This window comes from Lichenostomus cassidix, chromosome 2, assembly GCF_008360975.1.
Source record: "Lichenostomus cassidix isolate B80296 chromosome 2, HeHo_3.0, whole genome shotgun sequence".
Lineage (NCBI taxonomy): Eukaryota > Metazoa > Chordata > Aves > Passeriformes > Meliphagidae > Lichenostomus > Lichenostomus cassidix.
In genome coordinates this window covers 17,624,857-17,630,856 of record NC_139482.1, presented here as the reverse complement: position 1 = coordinate 17,630,856, position 6,000 = coordinate 17,624,857, and positions in this window count along the sequence as shown.

The window sequence follows — 6,000 nt, the reverse complement described above, 5'->3', positions numbered from 1 at the left end:
ACCTGTCAGAATAATAAGAGAAACACATATAGTTAATCACTGTGATAGGGGATAGGGTTTCCATATTATTCTGAGAAAGACAGAACTGAATATTATCAATAATGCTAAATGTAATTAATATGAATATATAAATCCTTACCAGTGGTTTCATTTTTCTAATAAACTTTAAATTTCATCAGATACTAATTGCTAATAAGCATGATTCATTATGACATACTACACACAGATTTACTATTTGTGACAGTGAAGTAAGACAACAGATATGGGCATGGAGTATTCCTGAAAATGAATAAAAAGTTGTAGCTATCTATAGGTCTGTCAAATATAAAATAATACTTGTTTTAAAGACCGTCAATATGTCTGTGTTCTTCTTTAGTAACTATGTTACTCTCAGCCTTTTTTAAAATAGAGTATGCAACCAGGCTGAGGTAGCTAGAGATAAGGGTTGGCATCAAGCTGTCATTTGGGGAAATATTGCATCTAGATTCCTTAGGTCCAGTCAGGGAGACCTGAAGGGAGATTTATCTTCTCCTGTAAATTGGTAATGACTTCAACACTGGATTCACGAGTTCTGAGAACAGAAAATATAAACCCCAGAGGATGACTTTTTTGTTTGAAAGGCACATTAGTTGTAATCCTAAGCATATGTCCCTGCCCCTGCACAAATATAGGAAAATAGAACAGAATAAGCAAAACCATTCTTTGATTTATTTCTCTGACTGTTCATGCTCCAGCTTTGTCATCAAGCAATCCATTTCAGCCTCCTCTGTGCACCTTGCATCTCTTCCCATTTTGCTGTTTTTCACTGCAGCTCTTCTTGCTGCTGCCTCTCAAGTAACACACAAATAGATTTAGGCATGAACATTTAATAGCAAAGGCCTTTGAAAATGATAGAACTAATTTTTTTTTTTGTCTAGTTGATAGCTTGCAGCACCAAACAAAACAGAATCATTAAATGGTTCAATGGACTAAGATCAAAGGGAGACACCTGTAAGCAAAATCCTCTATTATCCTTTCACTGTCAAAAGTAATTGTTGCTAATTGAACAAGTTTGTCTAATTGTAATATAGCTCAAGAGACCATATCCTGAGCTGCTGGAAATAGATCTGGTTCTGCTGAAGTCAGCTCTGCTAATCTATAGCAACTGAGGAACTGTCACAAGGAAACAGTTAACCCATTGCTTAACTGCATAGGCTGCATGACCAGCTACTGCAACCAAAAATGTCTCAAAAGTTGGGCTGAACAAGAAAAAAAAGATCACATTAATCTTTGCTCAAGTTTATGTGAGAAGCTACTACATACACACTTTGGTATCAGTAGACTAAAAGATATCCAATACAATTTTACGAAGGCCAAATTTAAAATATGTCAGAAAGTCTAAAATCAGACACCAGCCATCACTTTGTAAATGCTTTTAAAATCTGATTTCCCTTTGCAAGAAAGCAGGCTTCTATCCTACTTGGTCAGGTTTAACACACTACCACAATCAACGCGCAAGCAATGAAAAGCAGTGCTAGTGTACAGATTTAAAAGTTTAGAAAGTAAATAATCCCAAATCCAGCACATCTTCAAATCAGTTATCTTTATAAAAAAAGCTCAAAAAAAAAATGGAATGCTTCTGAGTACCATGGTTTGAGTGTGCTCAGCTTCATATGTCTTGTGTCAGAAACCAAACTTTAGGAACTCTCTGGCTTGCATCCTTCCCCTTCCCCTTCCCCTGCTTTAATTCTGCAAGACAGTTCCTGAAACCCAGTAGTGAAAAGAACAAGATCCCAGGGTACCACAAAGACAGACCTTGTTCCTATGTACAGTCATTTGTGTCTCTCACTAATGATAGGAAGGTAAGAAAACACAATTATATACTCCAAAAGCCTTTTCCAATTCCATTACTCTCTGCATTGGAAAACATATCCTCAAGTCTGGACTTCCCAAGATCTTTGAAAGGTTCCTGCTCTGCTCTGTAAATGAACCACGTAAGGCAACTGATCTCGAATTGTTGCTGTTCTGGACAACAGTTATTTTGCAAAATAACACAGCATTTAGTCCTATTCTGATTTAAGCATAGCAAAAGGTGCATTAGTATGTATCTACTCAGAAATTAAGAATGGGCAAGTACAAAACCTGCAGTTCTTCTGGAGTCAAAGGGAGTGCAAGATACAACAACGCCTAACTGAAGACAGGAAAAGCAGAAGACAAAGAAGGGCTATGTTGCAGGACACGTTAGTTAGCATCTTATTCAGTATCCTAAACTAAACACAGCTCTGAAACAATTCTGTGCAGAAAGCCTACCAAAACTCCTGAACGCACCCTGACAAACACCTAAATTGACTGGACTGATGATCAATTTCCTAACATCCAGAAATAGGTAGCATTTTGGTAGGCTGACAATATGCCAAAGTAATTTTCAACACAAATAATGCCAAACCAAGAATTGGATAGTAATCAACCTGGAAAATGTGTGAAATTCAAAATAGTTTAAAGTAAAAACAATAGTCTCATTCATTTCCATGCAGTTTCAAGGACACTGACTAAAGCACAGCTTATCTTGCTTTTTGTGCTCCTCTTCCACTTTGTCTAGCATTCATAGAAGCAAAAAATATAAGAAAAGCTTGGCTGATTGAAAATGTGAATTACACTATTATACCAGTAAGGCCTGGCACTGCAACCAGGCTTCAGAGACAGCAGTGCTGGCTCCTTCCAAGTTACCCATGGGCTCATTAAGCAGTTGGCCAGCAAGATGCTGGATTCTCATATCTGCTATGAGTCTGGCCAAAGCCCTCCAAAACAAGTATTTGTAGGGTGTGGGAACAAATAGATGCTCTGAATCTTACAAAATTTCCCCTAACTGACTGTGATGGGAAAAGGGAAGAAAACAGCTTGAAGACATTTAGAGAGCCCTAAATACATGTGTCTGACTTTTTGCAATAGTAACAGGCTAATGACATAGTCTCACAACTTAACACCAGAAATTACAATAGAGGTAATAGTAAAGAATGTAATAAATAATAATTAAAAGTAATATATACACCGTCTGCTTAAGGAATATTAAATAAAGAGATAAAATTTCTCTTTTCTGAACCCATTTTCTAGACATAAAGGGAATTTCCAGTTGAAAAAAACCCAAACAGCACAATGAGACTTTCATCCAAACTAGTATCTTTCTCAGGAAAATTTACCTATATGACTCATGCATAACCTCAAGCTTTAAAAAGTTTGTTTCTTTTCTGATATCCAAATTAAAAAAAATCCTTACATAGGGGATTTCTTTTCTCTCAGCTGCAGGGATATTTTGCCTGACGTTTTTAAAAGTTGCACAGTAAGAAAAAGGAAAAATCAACTGTTATTGTGTACTCTGTATTGTTTTTTGAATTGAGAGGGTTGGGTAAAGTACAAAGCAGATTAATGAAGAGGAACTGAAGAAAAGTCAAAAAATTACTCCATTTCCCCTATGAACCTGAAAGAAACATAGGGAGAAAAAGAAAGGGACTAAATCCTCAAATTCTGAGAATTTTAAATCTATAATTAAAAGATCAAAGACTTTGATAAAGAATAATTTTCATTTTGATTGCTGCAGTATTGAATCAACTTAAAAATATTCATTAAACTGTCTTCTTTGTTTTGCGACTCCAGCCTTCAAATGCAAAATAAGAACAGAGTTGTCACTCCTTGCTGAAACACAGCCTTTGGCAAAGCTTCAGAGGATCGGTTCTGTTACAAGAATGGAAACAATGCAGCACAATTTGTCCTGAGGACACTACAGAATATTTCATCTTTAAAGAATGAAGCTGTACATTGAAATTTAGGCAAGTCTTGGGTTTTCTAAACACAATCTGTGTATTTTTTCATTGGTAGAGGAGATTGTGGCCTCTGAGAACACCTGATATCAAACAATCTGTCCAGGATGACACTTAACAGTATCCCTGAGAACTGATTCAGTTTAGCCTTCAAAAGGATCCATGTCTTGGGAAAACAAATTTTAAAATCTATTTGCTAAGAGATGTGAAAATATTTAGGCAGAATTATCTGATCTGTGTTAGATGTAAGGTCAAAAATTTCCTCAATTTCTTCCCTGCCTTCAGTCATTCCTTGCAGTCATCCTTTAACATCTCTGATAACATCTACAGTTTTCAAATACCACTTTAGATAAAAACCACGCTTGTATATGTTCATTTATGTTGGCTGACAGTGGTCATGCCTAACCTACTCTTTTTTAAAACCAAAAAATGTGATAGTCATGGTGACATAAAACACAACCTCATTTTCTTGGGATACATATGCCCTAAGAAACAAGTGTGCCACCTATTGATTTCCCAGGTACTGATTAAACATCCCCTTCCTGATTTTGTAATGCTCCTATGCTCCAGCAACACTTTTTGACGACCTTAATGAACTTCATCTCAAAACACTGTGTATGATGAGAACTTCAGAAGTTCCCAGTTTCATAGGCAGAAATTCAACAATAGAAATACCAAAGTATTTGGTAATTTCTGTTAAACAACTAAACTGATTTAATTTTATGCAGTTTATTCAAGATTTTACAGAAATTTTTGTGGTCTCAACTCCTGGCTTAAAGCTTTCCCTGCTGAACCACCTGTCCTCTTCTAAGAGTCTCTGAAACTATTAAGCATTGATGTGACATACCATGACCAGCCCTCAGAGGACCAGGAGCAAGCTGTGGCTGCAAGGCATCAGTTTCTGAATGATAGTGCTATGCAATTTGCCATTTGCAAACTATGATCACTATATTTGCTTAAAATTATAATTAATTCATTAAATTTAATTTAATTGCTTATAGAAAAGAATACAACTACATTGGGGGAACATTTTTCAATACTCCCCCACCATACACTTGATTCAGGCAGGGTGCCTATGAAAAATGAAGACTTACAAATCTCACTTGCAAGTCAAAAGAAGGAAAGGCTTGTTCTGTGGTTTGATTTCCTTTTTCTTTCTTTCCCTAGAGAAAGAGGTCCATTTACATTGATATTGAGTAATTTAATGTGTGAAGTAATACAGAAAACTGAAATGCCAAGATGATGTGCTGTAAATTCATCACTCCTTAAGCCAGCTGCTTCTTGTCAGAAAAGGAAAGTTCCTTTTAAGTGTCTTTTGAGACTGATATAAAACAAGTTGTATGACAAGACTGTTTGTACTGTATGTCATCAGGTATTTCTTAAAGCATAAATTATGACAGATTTTTTTTAATGGAAAAAAAGAATTATTTCATACAAGCAATCCAGCAAATAGTAATTCTACTTCTGATGTTTCAGGAAATGAGAAATGACTCCCCCAGTGGCACTTCCAGTAAAAGCAGAAAGATAATTTCAAACACCTCAACATGCAAATTTCCAACACTTAAATTCAACAAGTACTTTGATTTGGCTGTAGCTTATTCATTTCAATCACTTTTGAAATGAAATATTTAAAATGTTTTAAAATGTTGTTCCCCAACACTCTTTCAAATATGTTTCTATCCATGCCTGACTTTTTTTTCAGAAGCTTTAATTTAATCAAACTGATTAGCCCTGTCCCTTCACAGGACAGCACACAAATTCTGTAGTGGCTTTATCAAAAGCTTAGTCACAAAATTTCATTAAAATGTGTAGTTAATGAATGTGTAGTTAATTAAGTCCTTTTTCACTTTATTAGGTATTGAGTCTCTAGAAAGTTCTTTTACTTCATAATCTCCTATCTTTAATACAATACGTATTATTTTGGTTTGTATATTTTTTTTGTTTTAGAATAAATGATATTTCAATAAAATATTGAGTTCAAGAAGTGTTTAGACAATGTTCTCAGGCCCATGCTGTTATTCTTGGGGCTGTCCAGTGCAGGTCCAAGAGCTGCACTCAATGATGCTTGTGGGTCCCTTCCAAATCAGAATATTCTGTGATTCTGTCATTTGTGACTATTTGTCTGTCGTGAATCATCATGACATTTTGTAGCTGTTCTCATCAGTCCTCCCTCTTTGCTACCTTATTAGTAAGTTGTTACTTAATG